Source organism: Diceros bicornis, unplaced genomic scaffold (genome assembly GCF_020826845.1).
Source record: "Diceros bicornis minor isolate mBicDic1 unplaced genomic scaffold, mDicBic1.mat.cur scaffold_161_ctg1, whole genome shotgun sequence".
Classification (NCBI taxonomy): domain Eukaryota; kingdom Metazoa; phylum Chordata; class Mammalia; order Perissodactyla; family Rhinocerotidae; genus Diceros; species Diceros bicornis.
The window spans coordinates 539,944-563,254 of record NW_026691067.1 but is presented as its reverse complement, the minus strand read 5'-3'; the positions used below and the strand labels follow the sequence as shown (position 1 = coordinate 563,254).

Sequence of the window (23,311 nt, the reverse complement as noted above, 5' to 3'; positions counted from 1 at the left end):
CTTGGTGAAGCTAACTCCCTTCCAGCTCTTCCCTAAGGCTGAGGAGTAATGAGTCCTTCCCCTATGGGGTCATTCCACTGTGTCCTCTCAGTTGGCTAGCAGGAAACCCTGAACCATCTCCTCTCACCCATAAACATGGAAGAAAAGAGGGACAAGAGTAGGAGAAGGGAGAAGGAAAAACAACTTAGTCTCTGAAGTTTTGCCCAGGTGAGGGTGGAGGGGCTGGCCTGCACCTAGGTCCAATGGACCTCTCCTCTTATCTTCCAGGTGGATCCTGGCCATCCTTTAAGCTCAGCAGTTATTTTGGACACAATGCTTTTGAAGGCCATGGAGGTGCCAGATAGCATCTTAGTCTGAAAACCATGGAGAGAATGTCACAGTATTTGTACACCTCCATCCTCCACTGTACAAAGTCCTCTCAGCTGGGCTTGCCATGCACAAACAGCAGCATATATTTCTTGCACTGCTTCTACCCACACTATTTGTGTCCCACACCTGGTCGACTTCCTGCACCATGTTGTTGGGCTCCATGGAGCTTATGATATTCATGCTCCACAAAGTACAGGAAGCATGGCTTGAATTCCCCACACTGTTTCTTGTCTTAGCTGACCACCACTGGATGTTTGATAGCTTCACTCTCTTTGAGCTTCCTGCCTGGTCTTTCCGGCTGACCTGAAACACAGATGTCTTCCTATGAAGGCCACTGATTTTCTGAAAAGTGATGCTGATGAACTTCAGCCCCGACTCCTGGCCCTCCCCAGGCTGTTGGTTTTCTGTGTTGCTTCTCTTATAGTAGCCAGCCCTGGTGGGCTAGTGGTTAAGATTTGGTGCACCACCATGGCTCATGTTTGTTTCCCAGTCAGGGAACCCAGCACCCATCTGTCAATTGTCATACTGTGGTGGCTGGGTGTTGCTGCAATCCTGAAAGCTATGCCACCAGTATTTCAAATATCAACAGGGTCACGCATGATGGACAGGCTTCAGCAAAGCTTCTAGATGAAGAGAAACTAGGAAGAAGGGCCTGGCCACCCACCTCTGAAAAAATTGGCCATGAAAACCCTATGAACAGCAGTGGAGCATTGACTGATATAGCTCCAGAAGGCGAGAGTAGGGTGTAAAAAGACCAGGCAGGGTTCTGCTCTGCTGTACACAGGGTTACTGGGAGTCGGAATCCATTCAACATCACTAACAAACTCTTATAGTAGGAATTAAAGGTGGAAATGGCTTAAACTCTCTGCTTTGGATTTGCAGACACCCTATGCTGTGGCTTGCAGGATGGGAAGGACTGCAGCTGTTGGCTGGCCCAGCTGATGGCAGGGGTTTTATGGTGATGGTGTAGCCCTCCAGCTCTAGTCTTTTGTAGCCCAGGAGCAGATAAGTGGCCATCACTTCATCATACTTCTGGCCCATCAATGAGTCCTGGATCTCATCTCATGTGTAGCCCATAGACACCATTGTGGAAATTAATCAATGGAAACCTCATTACAATGGAGTCAGGAGGTCAAAAGGGGGAGCTCTCACACCCTATGTTGATAGCAGAGCCCAATAGGAAGAAAAGAAACTTCCTTTCTTGACTGGCAAGAAGCTCAGCCAGTGAGACTGTCACAACTCAGCCACTACACTTCACACTCCCAGTCTCCTCCAATGGACTCTTTGTTTACAATAGACCTCCCAACTTCTTCTTCCCCTCTATACAAGTTTCTCCTCCCTTTGCTGCTGGAGTCTTGAACATGGCTTGCCATGGTTGCAGACCTCAAATTGTAATTCTTTGCTGATTGCGAATAAACTCATTTTTGCTGGAGACATAACTGGCTTCCTCTTTGGATAAGGTCAATGCCATCAACTCAGCCAGGGGTCCCTATAGTCAGGAGGTGGCTTGATACGAGGCTTCAGTTCCTCTTCATGGTCCCTATTCATCTGCGGGTCCTTCGCAATTTCTGCTAAAGTGCCTCTCTCACTAGGGTTGAGGATCAGGAATTTCTTGAGCAGATTTTCACATTCCATGAATATGAAGAAAGAAATATGGTATATTCTGTTCAGTACCCATTAGTGCAGCTCCCTGAAGTTCTGTCCATTGAAAGGCAGGGACCCAGTGAACGTGTAAGAAGATGACTGCAGACTTCACACATCCATCATTCTAGGGCAGCACGAGGGGGACTGCCACAGAAGGAATCCAGTTTGTTCCAAAGGTAAACTCATTGCTTAAGCCAAGGTCTGGCATTTTTATGATCAGGTCAGCATCGAAAAGCAGGTTCTCTGCCATTAGGTCCCTGTGGGCAATGCCCTTCTGGTGGTAGTACTGCACAGAAGACATTATCTGCCAGAATTTGCCTCAGGCCTCTTTCTCTTTCATGTCATCGTGGTCCAATAGATGATGGAACACCTCTCCTTTGCTAATGTACTCCATGACCAGGTATAGCGATTCCACTGAATCAATCACTTCGCATAGTTTTGCCATGTTGAGGTGATTCACAGAACAGTCTCTGGAGGCTGAAAGAGCTCTACTAACTCTAGTTGATAACCTTCATGGCCACCTCTGTCTCAGTCAGAATGTATGTGCTGGGCCAACTTCACTTCAGCAAAGCTGCACTGGCCAATGTCTTGAGGCACCAGTAACTGTCCATATGGGTCTCCTTATCAGCAGAGATGGCCTTGAGGCCTTGCAGCATGGTGACCTACTGCTAGCACTACTCACAATATTAACTAACAATACTAACAAACTATATAAAAAAAGAGAAAAAGAATAAAGAAAAATAAACAAATGAAAACAAAAGAACAGAGGAAATAAGCCAACTATGATCAAAGTCCCTGAGGTCACCAAAAACCACTGTCCTGGGCTAAAAGAACCAAAAATGTAGGCCTAGCCAGGGACTTACATACGGGCTTGGGATTCCCTCACAATGGGTCTTTATGAGCTCAGAACAAGAAATGGACCTATCATGACTAGGCATTATTAGCAGTGGTTTTCTCACTTTTTGTCTCAAGATCTCTTTTTTAAAAACATAAAGGGACCCCTAAAGAGCTTGTTGTTTATGTGGGTTGTAGAGATTAATATTTACCTTATTAGAAATTATAACCTGTGGGATGCTTCATTAGCCTTTTCATTTCAAGTTTGAAAATCTACAGTAATTTCTGGCTTTAAAAGAGCTCCTAATGCATGCACTTAAAATAATTCAATTCCTTTTTCTTTAAACTCTGAGCAGTGCCAAAATGATACCACAATTTTACTGGCTTCACAATACCATTGACAGAGACTCTCTCCTTGACTAAACTCTAGTCAGGCTCCTCTAAGCCCTCGAGGCCTCAACCTTGGCATCTGTCAGTGTCCGGCCTGAATTGTCCAGTTGTAGCAAGAATCTTGCCAAATCAGTTTAGAGAGAACCCCACACCCTTGATATCTGATCAAACTCCTCATCCCAACCCTTGGTATCTGATCACCCTGGTCTGCCTCCAGCAAGAATCCTGTTGGGTCTCTTTAACCAGAACCCCTTATCCCTGATGTTTCCTCTTAGTAATTTCCTTCCAGTGTCCTGACCCTGCTCCTTGGCTATAAATCCCCATTTGCCTATCTTTTATTTGGAATGGAGCCCAGTGCTAAACTGAGGTCTCTCTTCCTGTATTGCAATAGTTCCTGAATAAAATCTATATTTACCATTTAAAAGACATAATAAAAAAAATCTGTCTTTACCATCTTAACTAGTGTCCAGCTTTGTTTATCTTTGACAGTTTCTTGTTCACGACTTTAATCCTCATTTACTTTGAATGGCACAGGATGGCATCCTGCAGTTTAGATAAGCTGAAGTTATTTGTTCTGATGTTTGAAGCTAAAGGGATTTTTTAAATTATTATTTGATGTGGGCTAACACTAGTTGAATCTCTGAAACTGTTTAACATTTCCTTATTTTAGTTGTCATATACGATGAACTGCAACTCAGCTGATCACTGCTTTTTTAAATTAAACTTTTCATTTTGAAATAATTGTAAACTTAAGCTGCTTTTTTAAAAGGTATTTTTTATTTTGAAATAAGTGTTAACTCATAGGAAGTTGCAAAAATAGTACAGACTCTTGAGTGCCGTTCAAGCAGCTTGTCCAGTGGTGACATCACAACTACAGTACAATGTCAAAGCCAGAGACTGACACTGGGACAACACTGTTCCTAGATTACAGGCCTGATTCTCTCACCAGTTTCTACATGCAGTCATTTGTGTTGTGTGCGCATGTGCAGCCGCAGGCAACTTATTCCAATTGTAGATGAGCACAAGCACCGCAACAATCAAGACACTGTTCCATCACCTGCCTGTTGCCCCGTTATTGTCATCCCTCCCTCCCCTTCCCCAAGCCTGGCAACCACTTATCTATTCTCCATCTCTATAATTTTGTTATTTTGAGAATGTTATGTAAGGGAAATCATACAGTGTAATTTCATTTTGAAACTGGCTTTTTTTCACTCAATGTAATGTCCTTAAGATCCATCCAAAGTGTTGCGTGTATCAGTAGGCTGTTCCTTTTTATTACTTAGTATATCCCAGCTATAGCTGCTTTTAGACACAATGGTACAGCACTGGTGGTGGTGGTGGGGGACTGGATAAGGTTCTGTGGATTTGCACTCCTGGCCACCTTGTAACTCCCTGGGCAAGGCCAGAAAGTTTTGAACAGTGACAGCTGATGGGCTGGGCACCTCCCCCCACATAGGGCCCTCTTGAGATGCTACATTAAGGAGCACATCCCTCTTCCCCTCTTCAAAGTGTCCACACTCAGGTACACAGGTGTCCTCAGACTTGACTGTGAAAGAAAATCATTAAGTAAACAGTAGTATATCAAGCACAGAGCTGTGGTAAAAAATGTGAATGTTCATATCATTAAGTGAAATAAGCTAGTCTAGAAAGGCTACATACTGTATGATCACAACTATATGACATTCTGGAAAAGACAAAACTATGGAGACAGTAAAAAGATCAGTTGCCAAGGGTTAGAGGGGAAAGAGGGATGAGCAGGCGGAGCAGAGGATTTTTAGGGCAGTGAAACTATTCTCTGTGATACTATAATGATGGACACATGGTATTATACATTTGTCAAAACCCACAGAATGTACAACACTAAGAGTAAACCTACACAGAGAGAGAGAAGTCAAGATGGCGGCATGGGCAGACTCTGAAACCACCTCCTCCCACGGACACAGCCAATTTACAACTACTTGCGGAAAAACTACCCCTGAGAGAGAACTGAAAATTAGATAAGAGGAACTCCTGCAACAAACCACAATCCTGACTGAGGTGGAAGAGGTAGAAATTCCATTCTGGAGAGAAAAAACGCCACCTTCACAAGCTGCAGCACTTCATGGCCGCCGAGGAGCAGCCCCAAAGTTACCGTATATGGACCCCATGGTAATCACAAACCAGAAACCTATAATAAATACACAAAAAACTATGAGAAAGGAACCCAAACATAACACTAAAGAAAGCCATCAAACCACAAAGGAAGAGAGCAAGAGAAGAAGAAAGGAACAGAGAAGGACTACTAAAACAAAGAAAAAAGTTAAAAAATGGCGGTAAGTACATACTTATCAATAGCTACTTTAAACATCAATGGACTAAATGCTCCAATTAAAAGGCATAGGGTGGCTGATTGGATAAAACAACAAGACCCATATATATGCTGCATACAAGAGACACACTTCAGACCTAAAGACACTCACAAACTGAAAGTGAAGGGATGGAAAAAGATACTCCACGCAAATGGCAATGAAAAGAAAGCTGGGGTAGCAATAATCATATCAGACAAAATAGACTTTAAAACAAAAACTGTAAAAAGAGACAAAGAAGGGCATTACATAATGATCAAGGGAACAATCAAACAAGAGGATATAACACTTGTAAATATCTATGCACCCAACGTAGGAGCACCTAAATATATAAAGCAATTATTAACAGACATAAAAAGAGAAATAGACAGTAACACAATAATAATAGGGGACTTTAACACTCCACTTACACCAATGGACAGATCATCCAAATAGAAGATCAATAAGGAAATATTGGCCTTAGGACACACTAGAACAGATGGACCTAGTAGATGTATACAGAACATTCCATCCAAAAACCAAAGAATACACATTCTTTTCAAATGCACATGGAACATTCTCCAGGATTGATCACATATTAGACCACAAAACAAGTCTCCATAAATTTAAGAAGATTGAAATAATACCAAGCATCTTTTGACCACAATGGTATGAAACTAGAAATCAGCTGTAGGAAGAAATTCAGAAAAGCCACAAATAGGTGGAGATTAAACAAAATGCTACTGAACAACGATTGGGTCAACGAAGAAATCAAAGGGGAAATCAAAAAATACCTGGAGACAAATGAAAATGAAAATACGACATGCCAGAATTTATCGGATACAGAAAAAGCGGTTCTAAGAGGGAAGTTTATAGCAATACAGGCCTATCTCAACAAACAAGAAAAATCTCAAACAATCTAAGAGTGCACCTAAAGGAACTGGAAAAAGAAGAACAAAGCCCCAAATCAGTAGAAGAAGGGAAATAACTGACATCACTTCTCACAAGTCTTTCTTAAGCACCTTTATGTTCCTGGGTCTGTGCTAGGAATTAGGAATATGGTGGTGAATGAGGTCTGTGCTAGGAATTAGGGAATCAGGTCCCTACCATCCTGGAGCTTGTGGTCTAATGCCTTCCCTATCAACTGAAGATCTACTCCTTGCCCTGACTTCATGTTCTCCATGGATAAAAGCTTTGGGGCTTTTAAGTCTGTATTTGAAACTGGGCATGAACTTCTGGGACCAGTTATCCCCCGTCACCCCGGATATTGACTGAGGATGCTTGCATTTTTTTTTCTTGGTGAAAGATAGTTTTACTATATTTGTTAGAATTTAAGGATAATTGTACTGCTGCTCCTAAAGTCACACCTGCTCATCTATAGAAGTGTGGGCCTCAGTTCCATGGTGAGGTTTCTTGTCCCATGCAGAGTTCCCTACATCATATGTCTTTTCTCCATGTATAGGGAATCAAGTTGATAAACCTAGTCTGCTTTCCGAATTGGAGCAAGAAGATAAAGCGAGGACAGAGGAAAGAGGAATTCTCCCAGGCACCTGTCCAGGTGAGCACTAGGTATATATGAGTCTTTGTCAGGAACCTCTCTGGCCTGTGGCTTGACAGTTTGGAGTATTACATTAGGAAATGTCCATCAGAGACATTTGTAAAATGCCCTTTTTTTCCGACAAGAAGGCCAAAAACGTTTAGTATGAGCCTCCTCGTGGACCTCCTTTGCTTTTTCTTTAACTTTCTGTTCATTATCTCATACTTTACTTTGGCCTCAGAGGGGGGAAAAAGATCTCTCTCTTCCTTCTTAAATTTAAGTCTCATATGAGCTCTTTGTCTAGTTCCTTCTCACTTTACATTCCTGACAATTCCTTCTTTCCATCAGCATCAATCTCAATCTTTCTAGAGTCTTCTTTAATACAAACCTAAAATTTTCACACTCGTGTCCCTTTCATTGTAAACCTCCTGAAAATCTCTAACCCCTTCGGGTCTACCTTCACTAATGTGTACATTTTACCTTTTCTTTACTTCATCAACTTAAATTTCTTTTCAATTTGTTTCGGATTTGGAGACTCTCCTTAAAGTCCAAGGGTTAACTTCTAAGCAGCATGTTTTTAGAGAAGAACAATCTAAAGGTTTAAAAATGGTAAGATTTCTGATTTTCCACAGTAGGAAAATACCATAAATTAGAAAAGCCACAAAGTTACCAAGGGATTCATTTTCCCAAGCAAAAGTTGTCCCTCTGGAGAGATACCCTGAAACTCTTGTGAATTTGGAGAGAAGCATAAGTTATCTCCAAAATTTTTTCTTCCCTGAGTGTTCACACAAGTAAATGTTTCCATAAATGTGACTCAGATATTGAGTGTTTCAAACATAAATTTGTCTTAAACTTATCAGAAGATGCTCTGTGAATCTGATAAGGACTTATGGCAAAGCATCCATCTTTTTTAACTTCTGAGAACTCAAACCAGCAGAAATCATATACAGGCACTCAAAGTGGCAAAAACACCAATTATAATGATGTTATACATAGCAGAATTCCTGGAAGAAAAATTCCTATGATAGCACTGAATATTAAAAATATTATAAATTATAGTTAGCATTCATTTCTTAATCAACAGGAGAGAAGTCATCTTGGAGTGAAACTCAACAAGTGTAATCAGTGTTTTAAAGTCTTCAGCACAAAATCTAATCTTACTCAGCACAAGAGAATTCATACTGGAGAAAAACCCTATGATTGCAATCAATGTGGCAAATCCTTCAGCAGCAGTTCTTACCTCACTGTTCATAAGATAATACATAATGGGGAGAAACCCTATGAATGCAGTGACTGTGCGAAAGCCTTCAGTAATCCCTCATCCCTTAGACTTCATGTGAGAATTCACACTGGAGAAAAGCCCTATGAATGTAACCAGTGTTTTCACATCTTCTGCACTAGATGTATCCTCAAAAGGCACAGGAGAGTTCATACTGGGGAGAATCGTTACAAATGTAATCACTGTGGAAAGGCTTCAGCACGAGCTCATCCCTTACTGTCCACAATAGAATGCATACAGGGAGAAACCTTATGAATGTCATGATTGTTGTAGAGCCTTTAGGAAGAGCTCACATCTGACACAGCATGTGAGAACTCATACTGGAGAAAAACCCTATGAGTGTAATGAGTGTGGGAAATCCTGCAGCAGTAGCTTTTCTCTTACTGTGCACAAGAGAATACATAACGGAGAGAAAGCCTACGAGGGCAGTGACTGTGGGAAAGCTTTTAATAATCTCTCATCTGTTAAGAAACTTGTGAGAACTCACACTGGAGAAAAACCATAGGAATGCAATCACTGTGGGAAATCTTTCACCACTAACTCTTACCTTTCTGTGCATAAGAGAATTCATAATAGGTAGATATGAATATAATAACTGTGGGAAAGCATTCATGGATCTTCCATCCCTCGGGAATCTTCGGGACTCACATTGCATGTATAAATTATTTCTCGTGTAATAAATTATCCCTAAAATTTAGTGGTTCAAAACAACAAGCATTTATTATCTCTCAATTTCTGTAGGTCAGGAGTTCAGGAATGGATTAACTATGTAGTTCTAGCTCAGGATCTCTCATGAGAAACAAGATGTCAACCAGAACTGCAGTCATCTAAAGTCTTTGGGACTGAAGGGTCCACTTCCAAGGTAGCTTACTCACATCCCTTGCAAATTAGTGCCAGTTGTTGGCAGGAGTCCTTCAGTTTCTCCTTATGTAGGTCTCTCCATGGTGCTGAGTATCATCACAATACGGAAGCAGGTTCCCTCCAAAGGAAGTGATCCAAAAGAGCCCATGCAGAAGCCATAAGTCTTTTATGACCTAGCCTCAGAAGACCATATTCTCTCTTCATCTGGATTGTGTTGGTCACCCAGACTGATCCTGCCACACAGTGGGAGGGAACTACACAGGATATGAATACCAGGAGACAGAGATCACTGGGAATCCTCTTGGAGTCTGGCCTTCAGTGAAGAAAAGCCTTCAGCACACCCTCATCCTTCTAATCTGACAATATGGAGTAGCATTCAATAACCCACACGTTAACTCACTCTGGAGAGAAGCCTTCTAAGTGCACTCTATGTGGTAAAACCTTCAACACAAACTCTGACTCTACTGTGTGCCAGAAGATGACCTACTGGGGAGAAACCTAAAGAATGCAATAGCTATAGGAAAGCCTTCAGTGATAGCCTTCGGGAGTCACGTCACAATTTACACTAAGGGAAAACTCTATGAATATCATCAAAATGGAAAACCCTTCAGAGGACCCTCATCCCTAAAGACACACATGAGAAATACACTGCAGAGGAACACTCTGTATATAAGGAATGGCAAACACTGGCACTCTCCCCTCTAGTCTACGCTGCTCTGTGCTTGGGGAGGTTGATGGACTATATCAAAGAGCTCATTTGCCTTAGGCTTCTGTTTGGGTTGGTCAGTGGGGAGCCCAGATAGGAGATCAGAGGGATGGAGGAGAGTGACTCCATGCCGTGACTATATCCCTGCAGGAGAACTGGGGTCCAGATGTTACCCTTGAGCTCTTCTCAGCCCCTGTGGTGCAGCTGTCTCCCCTCTGCCCACTATGACCCCAGACTCACCCCCCTCCCCTCACCTTTTCTTCCTTGCTCTTCCAGTGACTGAATATGCAGTATCCCTCTTTGGTTTCCGTACACCCTAGTCCTGTTAACATGAATAATTCTGGCCTAGTGACACATCAGTGCATGGAGAGCATAATGGAAAGTCTGTACCATTTCCTACAGGGCCCCCAAATAATCAGGATTCATCACATCACTGACCTCACCTTCCACCACTCCCCTATTTGCTCCATCCACTGTAGCCATACTGGTCTTGCTGTAGCTCCCTCACCCCAGCACAATTCAATGTCAGGGTCTCTGTACTGCCTAGACTGATATCCCCCAATGTAGCCACATGGCTCACTCTCAGTTCACTTAGGTCTCTGCTCAAGTGTCCCCTGAACAGAGAGGCATTCATTCTCACTCCAGATAAATGAGCAAGTCTCCAATTCCCACATTTCTTATCATTATTGGGAGATATTCGTCTCAATAGCACATATCACCATCCAATTAACTCTCTATATACTTATTTATTTGACTAATATTTATTCCATCCCAACCCCCACTAGGTTGTAAGCACCATGATGGCAACGACTGTGTGTGTGATCCATTACTGTAGATCTTGTGCCACAAATCACACCCGGTACTCAGGCAGTGCTCTGTAGCATAGAGTTTAAGAGTATGGACTCTGGAGAGAGACCATTTGCGTTCAAGTCTAGACTCTACCACTTAATAACCTGCTCACCTCAGGCAAGTAACATGTTTTGTGCTCCAGTTTCTTCATCTGTAAAATGGGAACATGAAAGTGCCCACTTCGTAGACTTGTATTAAGGATTCAATTGGTTGATATATGTAAAGCACTTATGAAACTTCCTGGTATATAGGAAAGACTGTATATGTATTTCATCTTCTATTGTGAATTAATTAAAATTTTTTGCAGGAATATGCCAAGCAAAAGAAGCCAGACAGAAAGGAGTAAATACTATATGATTCTATTTATATAGGTTTCTAGAACAGGCAGAAAATAATCTCTGTTGGGGGAAAAAATCAGAACAGTGGTTGCATCAAAGTGTGAGGTGAGGGAGGTGAGGCAGTAGCTGGGATTGACTGGTAAGGGACAAGAAGGAACTTTATGGGGTGAGAAAAATGTTCTATATCTTGACAGGAATAGGTTACACAGGTGTATGCATTTATCAAAATGCATTAAACTGTACACTTAAGATCTGTACGTTAAACTGCATGTAAATTATACCTTAATTTGCATCAAACTCATTTTGCTAAGCGAAAGAGACAGAAAGCCATATGTTGCATGCTTCCATCGTATGACATTCTGGAAAAGGCAAAACTGTAGGGAAGGACAACAAATCAGTGGTAGCCAGGAATCATTCTGGCAGTACTGTGGCGGAGAATAAATGATTCTATGCATTTGTCAAAGCCCACAAAACCGTGTAGCACAGAGTGTATGTAATACGTGCAAGTTTAAAAAAAATCAACCCATGTGACTGAGTATCCCAGGATGGAATGCAAACTGTGACAAATGAATCTAACATTATTATAAATTTATGATATCATCATACTGAAGGGGGTTGGGGGGCAGAAGCTAACTTGAGTAACTTTGGAAAATGGGTGTTTTGACTAGAAACTGTAAGGCTAAATATAATAGGAACTGTACACTGTACGTAAACACTGTATTCTAGTTGGTAAATTTGTTTCTTCTGTGAGAATAGCCTAGAAATTCTGCAACTGCTTTACCCATATGCTGAGCGTGAAGAGTATGGATGGTAGGTAGAGGATGGTGGGAACCAGGTTTCTCTGTTGGAGATAGAAATTATAAAGGAGCAAGAAAGGAAGGTTAGGATGAATCCTGTAGTTCAGGATTATAGCTGGAGACATCAGTACAAACTCAAGTTTACCTTAATATGTATACAGATGGACAGATACAGAAAAAACTATAGATATGCCGACATACGTGGTTTACTATATATACATATGTTACTAGCTCTGTCTGCTTTGTCTGCTGAGAGGGCCTAGAAGTAGTGACAGCTGAGTAGCAATGAGCATACCCAGCACCCAAATCTGCTTTCTAATACCCTTTTCTCCAATAAAAGGAACCAGAGCTCTTTGGAGAAATGAGTGACTCGAGGGCAAAAGAATGGGAATGTGTCAAAAGGACACAGAAGCCAACTCGAAAGAAAGCTCACAATGGGCAAGGCTAGAACAATTTGAGCAACAAAATAAATTTATTGGATTATAGCCCAAAGTATAAAATACATATACATAAGTCCACGCTTATATAAATGAATGAGTGACTAAACGGGGGAGAAATGACTTCTCTACAGAAGAATTCCATTATAATATATGTAGACACTCCCTCCCAGCAGGAGACGGAACTTAATTCCCACTCCCTCCACCCCCTTGAGAGTGAGCCAGACACAGTCACTTGCTTCCAAAGAATACAGCACGGAAAGGGAAAAACAAACAGTAACTTTACAGTGGAGAAACCTGGCAAATACTACCTTGGCCAAGTGATGGACGTTATCATCAACAGTAATGTCACGTGGATATTATGCTCCCCATACGATGTGACTGGAAGAACACTTCATCTCTGTGATATTCGTGCTAAAAACTGATAACCCTAGTTTATCCTAACAAAAATATCAGACTAATCCAAACTGGAGGACATTCTACAGGACACCTAGCCAGTACTTCTGATGACTGTTAAGGAAATCAAACAAAGGCTAAGAAACTCTCACAGAACAGAGGACACTGGAGAGAGCTGACAATTAAACATAACATGGTACCCTGGGTTGAATCCTGGAATAGAAAGAAGGCATTAATGGAAAAGTCAATGAAATCCAAGTGAAGTTTGAAATTTATTTTTTTTTTTGGTGAGAAAGATTAGCCCTGAGCTAACATCCATGCCAATCCTCCTCTTTTTGCTGAGGAAGACTGGCCCTGGGCTAACATCTGTGTCCATCTTCCTCCATTTTCTGTGGGACACTTGCCACAGCATGGCTTGATAAGTGGTGCATACGTCTGCGCCCAGGATCCGAACCTGCGAACCCTGGGCCGCGGAAGGAGAGCACGTGAACTAAATCACTGCACCACCAGGCTGGCCCCAATAGCTTTTTTTTTTTTTTTTAATGGTTATAAATCTGGTTTCTCCTTCTAGAGAATGGGACTCATAATACTGTGAACATCACAGGAGTTTTGTGAGGATGAACTGTGATAAATTCACATAATGCACCATGTACTGTGCACCATGCCTGGCTCAGTCAGAGTTAAGAGCTCAATGATTATTGGTTGCATTATTGTTTCTAGAGCAATGAAATGTACCCAGCCTCTTGATGGCAGGGCCTATGACACCGTTCTTTGGGAGTTTCCAGAAAATAAAAACGATGTATAACAACATCAGTAACAAAAAAAGCGGCAAGGTGCTGAATGAACCGCTTCATATATATGCGTATGAATTTAATATGAATATGAATTACTGGAGAATCTTGTTAAAATGAAGATTCTGATTCACAAGGTCTGGGCTAAGGGCCAAGGTTTTACTTTTGAACAAGCTCCCAAATGACGCCAATGCTGCTGGCCCAAGGACCAAAATTGGGGCTGCAACTTTTCTATTTCTGCATGTTTTTAAATTTTCCTTAAAAAATACAATAAAGTTTTCTCCATCTATTCTTTATCTCTTCACCACAAAAAATACTCTTATTTTTAAACCCAACTATATCATATGTAACCCACCAGTCGTCAAGATCTTAAATAAGCAACTATTTCAACAGTACAGTCTTCCCCGCTTATACGCAGTTTTGCCTTCCACAGTTTCAGTTACCTGCAGTCAACTGTGGTCTGAAAATATTAAATAGAAAATTCCCAACTTCGTAAGTTTTAAACTTCGTGCTGTTCTGAGTAGCATGATGAAATCTCGCTCCATCCCACCTGGGACGTGAATCAACCCTTTGTCCAGCGTATCCACACTGCATAAGCTACCTGCCCATTTAGTCACTTAGTAGCTATCTCAGTTATCAGATTGACTATCGCAGTATCACAGTGCTTGTGTTCTAACAACCATGGACATCATCTGCTTATGACATCCAACCATCAACATCATCACGGCTCAATGATCCTCCTCATGTATTGTCAGAAGGTCAATATTAACCTAGCGCTACATCACAATGCCTAGATCATTCACCTCACTTCATCTCAACATGTAGGCATTGTATCATCTCACATCCTCACAAGAGGAAGGGTGAGTACAGTACAATAAGGTATCTTGAGAGAGAGAGACCACATTCACAGAACTATTTTTACAGTATATGGTTATAACTGTTCTATTTTATTATTGTTGTTGTTAATCTCTTACGGTGCCTAATTTATAAATTAGACTGTATCACAGGTATGAATGCATAGCAAAGAATATAGTATATACAGGGTTCTGTATTATCCGCAGTTTCAGGCATCCACTTGGGGTCTTGTAACACATCCCCCGTGGATGAGGGGAGGCTACTGTACAAAAAAGGGGTAACTACACATTAATGTTTGCCCCCACATGATCTCATACCTACGTAGATAAAAGTAATGTCTTGCAAAGTCAAGTCATATACAATTCTCTTAGCCTTATCAGATAAAAAAGCCTAAATACTTTACAGTAACCTAGATTAACCACAATCTTAGGAAATTGTGTGAAAATTTTAATTTGGTAAATTCTGTTTGGAAACAGAGTATCCTATTACTAAGGCTCCTGCTTAACGATTTGAGTTTTCAAAGGATAAGAAGCGATCTTAGATGATCTTAGATTTAGTAGCATATACAGGATATTTGAGAGAAAAAAGAGGAAAAGATGAAGAAAGCACATGCTGAACTGAGAAATAGGGAATAACAAAAAATGAGATGTAAAAGAGTCATACTTTCCTGCAATTAATGACATCACAGAAAATTTTAAAAACCAGTTTCCTTAACTCAATGATTTCTAGCCATTCTGGCTTTGTGATTTCACACTTTCCCATCCTCCTTAAAATGTTTCTTAACACAAACTTTGGAAATTTAAAAAATGACATTTTTTTAAAAACTCTGAGATAACTGCAAAATAAGCTCAGCAAACACCATTTTAACTGGTATTGACTTTAAAAATTGTTCAAATTTATTTAGTGAAAGAAACTAACTGATTTTGATGGCAAGAAATCTTTCTGGTATGTGTATACATAAATACAATGTTTCCAAACACAGTATACCATAGTAGAATTCAACAGGACACTAACAGATCCATGGTGCAAACTGTGCCCTGTGTTCAAATTAACTCTGAATCGGTTTTCCTTAAATTTCACAGGTCATTGAGGCTCTAGGGCTTCTCAAAGCCTCTAAAAAGCCTTTAAAACTCTGAATTTCTAAAAAGGAGGTTTTCATTTGGAACATTTCCAGTGATCATATTCCCTATTCACTGCCTACCCAGAACACTTTACAAGCTGAGATCCAAAGGTTCTTGAACCATAAAATTATAATTAACATATTTTCTATAAGCCAAGGAAATTGAAGTGTTACAGGTCAACAAAGCTCCATTGCCAGCTAGAGATTAATTCTAAATGGTTGAGACCATTACAGCACATCACTAACAACCTTCCTCACCCTGTAAGAATTTTTCAAGAGCATAATATACAGAGACTAATTAAAGTGATTCAAATAAATTCTCAAATTTACATGGACAAACATATTATTAAAATTTAATCTACAGGCAAGCAGAGAAATTCTTCTGAGTATTAAGCATGTATCAATCATCCAAAAATGAGCAAAATATGATAATATATTTCTGGTCTTTACCCATAAATCTAGTCCTGGAGTAAATCATCATTCAAGATAATTTTAAAATAAAAAATATCTACCCAGGATTTGAGAAATTTGGTTGCAAATAACAACACATCCACACAGTGAGGAATTGATGCTCTGAAATCTTCCAATAGTATCTTCAGAAAGCTTAACTTCAGTTACATAATAAACTTTGTGCTGAGCTGAAACTGATGTACAGGTGCATCCTGACCCAGATTTCTTAGTAAATAAGTTTCAAAACTGTCCGTTATAGCACAGCCCAAGAGACATTTTCCTATGTATTCTTCTTCCCTTCAGTCAATGGTTATAGAAAGCTTTCTACATGGAAAGAATCAAAAAACCATTTTTTTTAGTAGAAAGCTAATTATACCAACCAAAAATGCTAAATGACTTCTTAAGTCTATTTCATTTCATAAACTTCATTTTCATAAAGGAAAAAAGAAACGCTAAAGCAAAAATACATTTCAAAATTCTAGCCAATAAAAACCAAATTTTACTTTAAAAACTATTTACAGGGGCCGGGCCGGTGGCGCAAGCGGTTAAGTGCGCGCGCTCCACTGCAGCGGCCCGGGGTTCGCTGGTTCGGATCCCGGGCGCGCACCGACGCACTGCTTGGTAAGCCATGTTGTGGCGGCGTCCCATAGAAAGTGGAGGAAGATAGGCACAGATGTTAGCCCAGGGCCGTCTTCCTCAGCAAAAAAAGAGGAGGATTGGCAGATGTTAGCTCAGGGCTGATGTCCTCACACACACAAAAAAAAAACTATTTACAGTGTATATTAATTTTAAAAGGAGAGCATATTTCTCCTCGCATCACTCTATATTAACATTCATAGTTACTGAAACTTTTGTTGTTTGCAAGAAAATCCCTATGTCTATAAAGTTCACCTCCTCACTCTTTTAACTAACTAGGCACAATCTCCCTTCTCTGTACTGCCTTGTTATAAAAGCTTTGGGGAGGGGGTCTCAGGGTTAGTAACAATGACAGTAGAGCAAAGGAAAAGGATAGCATAACAGCAGTAAGGAAGAAAATGAAAGCAAAATAGAAGCAGGTCTTCCTCCTCCTGATAAACAAACACCAAGGCAGTTGAAAGAGTTAGATAACTCGACAATCATACTTCTCAGAAGCACATACCTTGTATGGTAGAAATGGTGACTCAGAATAATTACAGAATATGCTTTGCAATTATTTTAAATGAGTATGCATTATAAAAGACTCCTGTAAGTAAATCTGCTTCCACAGGGTTTAACTTTTTTCAACTATACCATCTAATTTGACTTACTACTCACCTTTGCTTTAGATATGGCAGTAAAATATATAAAAGATTACTCGAACAGGTAAGCGGTCAGAATATAACAGCACGCGATCTCTCCGCATACTCAACAAGAGGATTTACTCTCAAGAGGCTTACTTCCTATTTTCCAGGTAGTTTTGTTCCTGTGTCTCCTCTAGGTATTTCTACCTATCAACCATTTCACTGCTCACTAATGAATAAGACAATGCGGGACAATGTGACTCTCCTATTCACTTACTATAGTCAATATACCTGTAGAGATCTGAATCAAAACTGAGATTCAAAAGTCTTCTAATTTACCTCTCAACTCTGGTGATTCATAAAGTTTTAGATAGAGTTTGACTAGAATCACCAGAAACTCTGTTATCTAAAATTTTATTACACATTGTACAAGTGATAGGATGAAACTTCAAAATCATTTAGTTCAACTCTTAATTACTTTACAGTTGAGAAATCATTCAGAGAACTAGTTAGATGGTGTCCACTCAGGTTTTGTAACTCCAGACCAACACTTGTTCTGCTAAATCATGCTGCTTTCTGTAACTACTCCTCCTTCTCTATGATGTTCTTGTTATCCAAACAGTGCACCTGTGAAAGCTGATAAACTCAAGTATTCCTAGAATGACCAGAAAATCCCAAGTCTCAGGTCAAATACATATACCACTGCTTCATTTTCTACCCCAACATTTTTTCTGAAACCCTCCTAACTGCCAAAACTTTCCTGTTTCTTGTCCATCACATTTCTCTATCACTATAATTAATGTTTTAGTTATCTAGTACCCTATGTTACATAAAACATAATGCTAATCATAATAAGCAAATATTGAGTGCTCATTATATCAGGAACTATATTAAGACCTTTAGATGTAGCATCTCACTTAATCCTCAACTTCAAATAAGATAAATAATACTGTAATCCCCATTTCAAAACTGCAAAAATCAAAGCCTCAGAAGTTAATTTTTTCTTTTTCTCTCTCTCTCTCTTTTTTTTTTTTTTTTGCTGAGGAAGATTGGCCCTGAGCTAAGATGTGTTGCCAATCTTCCTCTTTTGGCTTGAGGAAGATTCACCCTGAGCTAACATCTGTGCCAGTCTTCCTCTATTTTGTATGTGGGTCGCCGCCACAGCATGGCCACCAATGAGTGATGTAGGTCGGTGCCCAGGAACTGAACCCGGGCCACTGAAGCAGAGCATACCAAACTTAACCACTAGGCCATGGGGCTGGCCCCAGAGGTTAAATAATTTGTCCTAATTCACAGAGCTAACCAGAAGTAGAACCAGGATAAGTAATCAGGCAGTCTCACTCCAATGTCCATATTCCTGATGTCTACATATGATAAGTATATATAACTACATGGACTTTATTATTAATATGCAGATAACTCAAAATTTGGGGGCTACAGAAGAATTTAAAGAGTCTTTGTATTTGAAGAGGCTTCTTTCACATTAAAATAGCTTAATATGGCTTATTCCCATAAACTATATCTTCCTTAAAAAGACATGGCCCAAGTAAGAACTCTTAACTCACTCATATATAATTAAAACTCAAATTAAAGAAAATAGCAGGAAAAAAAGAGTTGCAACAATACTTTAACAAATATCCAGATCAGCATTGTCCAAAAGAACTTTCTGTAGTGATAGTAATGTTTTCTATCTGCACCGTCCATCATGGTAGCCACTAGCCACATGTGACTATTCAGCATTTGAAATGTGTCTAGTGTGATTGAGTAACTGAATTTTGAATATTGTGTAATTTTAATTAATTTACATTTAAACGGCCACATGTGGCTAGTGGCTACTATATTGGACAGCACAGGTAGAAGATAAAATGCCAGAAAAAGATGAGGAAAGAAATTCTTATTGCCTTTATTTAGAGAGTGCACTAACAGTCAAATCAATTTAAATCTCTTTTCCTACTTGTTCTAGCTTCAGTTATTAACCCAAACAATATATACCTCCAAGGAGATTTAAGTAACCCAAACTTCTATACTTAAATTCTTCTTTGTGTATCTCAAAGGAAAAAAATAACTAAAACCTGTATTATCAACAAAGCTCCTTATATTAGAAACTTTTTACTGTTTGGATACCTAAGAGGAAGAATTTGAACCCGAAAACTGCCATCTACTAAGAAAACTAAAAAGAGTCACACAAGTTTTCCATTCTCTTCATAATAAATACTTGATAATAAAGTGCTTACCTTGATTCTCCACTACTGTTTCTAACACTTTCTTCATCACTGTGTCCATTCATTGTAAATATCAAGTTTTAAAATAAAATATAAATCTTCCCAGTTTAAAAGATGAATATAAATACTGACTCCTCCTTGAATACCAAAAATTCACAGACGAATTTTCTTCAACATTCACAGGTTTCCTGGGACCCTTTTTGATTCACCTAAAGAAAACATATTAAGAAAATAAGAAAACTTCCTGTAGAGAAAAAGATAAGTCTAGTTAGAACTTATACAAACCTACCTAGGCCAATCAGAAATACCTAGGCTTCCATTAACTACATTCCTGACTACTTACTAGAATTTATATCACACCAGTGCTTATTTTTGACAGAGGAAATCAGAAAATCTGCTGAGTGATAAAACTTTTAGACTAACTGCAGCTGTGTAGCGATACATATATACACATTACGGATAACTAGCTAACTAAAGAAAAACGGTAATATATAACATATACATACATTCCAAGAATAGAAAACGGAGTCTTATTAGATACTTTGTCAAACCAAGTAAGGGGGGAAAAGGTTACCTTTAATCAAACACTAATTCATATCACCAAGAACTTCATACACTTGAATGAGGCAAAGTTTTGAAAATGCTCACATAAGAACAGAAGAATAAAAGTATCATACAATCTTCGCAAAAACTGTACAGGTCAAAATAAACGTGTACTTTCACAGGTAAGCCGACAGTGGAATGATACAATTTAAATAATATTTATCCAGGTTGGACTTGCAGAGATTTCATTAAAAAAGAAAAAAAGGTAATGGAATATACACTATGATTTTTTAAGTAACAGGTTTGGGGCAGAAATCACTGACCAAGACACAGCATTCCCACCTTTCAAGATTTCAGCACAACACTGGAGAGTCACCTACAAGCCATCCACGAATAAACAAAGATCTCTGGCAAGGGAGGGAGAGGAGGAAGCGGGGGAAGGAGACGTCAGATCCTTCCCCAGCCAGAAAGGACCGAGATAGCCGACTGAGAGCAGAGCTGTCCTCCGACCTCAGCAAAGAGAATTCAGTCCTACGATGATCTCCATTCCACAAAAAAAGAGGAGGAAAACAGGCTGTTGCCAACTTCATCACAGCAAACTCTACATCTAGATCGAGATTTTAATTCTCCAGAGACTAAGGTCCAGTAGACTCTTTGCAAGAACTGGTTATCCAAAAAGTAACTCTTCCACACAACATTTATTCCTCATGTTAAAGATTAATTCCAACCCGTGAAAGAGCTTTACTGTTCAACAAGTCTTAAAAATCTAGGGACTCTAACAAACCGCCTCTTTCCCGAAAGTCTCTCTGCGTTGAGAAAGTTCACTCCTCTGTTCGTTCTTTCCTTTCCACCTTCCTTTCGCTCCTCAAAACGGCTTTCTCTGGACATTCTAACTTCCTTTTTCCCCCTCATCTGCCTTCCCCGAGTCGGTCCTCTTTCTGAGGCCCTGCTCACAGCCCTGAGTGCTGCAGCTCCAGGCGCACGCAGCTCTCTCCAGCCTTTCCCGCGTCTCAACAATGAAGTCAAACCTCTCCAACCCTCCTCCCCTGGGCCCGGTCCTTCAACAGCTGCTCTGCTCCTGCTGAGTTTCCCAAGCGGGGCTCGAAAGGAGGCTGGAAGCCTTCCTCCTCCCTCCTCCGTCCATCGCAGCTTCGCTCCAGTCAGTCTCCCGGCCGGACGCACACTCCCACCCCCGTCCCTCCCAGGGCCTCCCTCCCGGTCCCCGAGTCTCTCTTCCCGCCTCACACTTCCCGCCGCCCCGCTCCGCGCCCTCCCGGGCTCGCCTGGGCCGCCGCCCCTCCCCCTCGCCGCCGCCCCCCACGTGCCGGGAGGCCGGGTGGCGGCTGGGGCGACGCGCCGGCCAAGCGCTCGCCGCTCGTGCCCCGCGGCTCCGCCCTCGCGGCCCCGCCGCGCCCACGCCGAGGAGGCCCGGGCTCCGCCGCCCGCCGGCGCTAGGACGCGCTCCGCGGAGCCGCCTGCGCGCCACTCACGCGCCCCCCGCGCGCCCAGCCCGGCCGCCGCCGCCGCCGCCGTCGCAGAGCCGCCCCGGCCTTCGCCCGGCGCCCCCGCCCCCGCCCGGCCGGCTCCCGGCCTCCCCGCCACATCCTGACCTGCCCGCCGCCCCCTTTCTTACCGGCGGCCGTGCAGGCTTCGCGGGGGCGGAGGGAGCCCACTCAGGTCTCCGCCGCCGGGTGAGTCCTCGGGCTCCGGGTCTGGGGGTAAGCAGGAGTCCGGGAGGGGGAGGGGGAGGGGAAGCCCCGGCCCACGGCTCCCACGCGCGACCCCCTGCGGAGCGGATCCAACAATCCATTGCACCAACGGCGAGGGCGAGAAGGAACGAGCGCGAGAAGGAACGAGCCGTGGAGCCGTCGTCGCCGCAGCCACGCGCGCGCTCCCGCTCCCGCCGCTTATTGGCTCCCGGCAGCCGCCGTAACGCCGACAGAGCAAGCGCAGCCGTCTCCGTCGTAGCCGCCGCCGCCGCCGCCGCCCGCGCGACGTAAGCTCCCTGCTCGCTCCCCTTCCCCACTGGGCGCGAGGAGGGATTTGTTGATGCAACTGGATTCAAGGTCAGGAGGAGGAGGGAAGCTGTACATACAATGGAATGGGATGGAGCTGATTGATGACATCCGTTTGAAAGGTAATATGTTTGGAGATGAGTAGGTGTGGAGATCATTGGTGTAGGACTTACTGAGTTTCTGATGCCTTTGAGTCATCCAAGAGGCTTTTGGATAGAAGTCTAGAGCTGAGAAGTAAGATCTAGACTGAAAACTAACTGTTGAGTATGTAGGGAGAAATTAAAGTCTTGAGTATACATGAAATAGACTTAGCAGACAACCTAGGAGTGTGCAATGAAGAATTTAAATTAATTTTTGGCTAGGTAGAGGAAGATGAGCTGGCTAAGGAGTTGCAGATATCAGATGGGTGTTGTGCAATGGAAGACAAAGGCATAAATGATTCAAGGAAGGAGTGGTGAGTAGTGTCCAATGCTGTTGAGAAGTCACGTGAACTAAGGCCTGAATAATATCCATTAGATTTAGTAACATAAGGGTCATTTACCTTAGCAAGAACTATTTTGTTGGAATAATAGGACCAGAAGCCAGATTGGAGTGGGATGTGATAAATGAAGAAATGGAATCAGTGAGTCTCAATTTCTCTCTCAGACAGTTTGACTTTGACTTGAGAGTGAATATGAATTTTTCTGTTTGTTTTTTTGGGGGGGCTTGTGGATTTTTGTTTGTTTAGGTGAAAGATTTAAGGTGTTTCAAAGACAATGGGAAATATCCCTTTGAAAGAGAGGTTGAATATATTAGAGTTAGCTGTAAGAATTAACACATATACCTTTTTTTTTTCCAATCGGGAACTGAACACTAGATATCACTGTTTATAGTTATGGGCTATAGACACTTAATTGGTGTAATTTGAGAATTTCTGTGAGTCTTTTACTCCCCAGATACATGCCTCATGCTCTACTAATGTTTGAAAAGTCCTTGGTAGAAATCTATTTGAAAGCATATATTCCTGGGAAGAGTAATATGTTAAGAAGGTAGTTCTCAGCTGTGCCGAAGTTTAGAATTACCTAAGGAGCTTTAAAATAAAAATGCTCAAGGGGCCGGCCTGGTGGTGTAATGGTTAAGTTCACGCAGTCTGCCTTGGCGGCCTGGGGTTCGCAGGTTCAGGTCCTGGCTGCGGACCTATGCACTGCTCATCAAGTCATGCTGTGGTGGCAAACCGTGTACAAAAATAGGGGAAGATGGGCGCAGCTGTTAGCTCAGGGCTAATCTTCCTTAGCAAAAAGAGGAAGATTGGCAGC

General features: G+C 41.6%; 1 pseudogene; it reads right to left on the bottom strand.

The window, feature by feature from the left end:
- Nucleotides 1-19,986, bottom strand: part of LOC131402592 (butyrophilin-like protein 9) — a 50,584-nt pseudogene extending 30,598 nt beyond the window's left edge.
- Between the last annotated feature and the right edge of the window lie 3,325 nt (nt 19,987-23,311).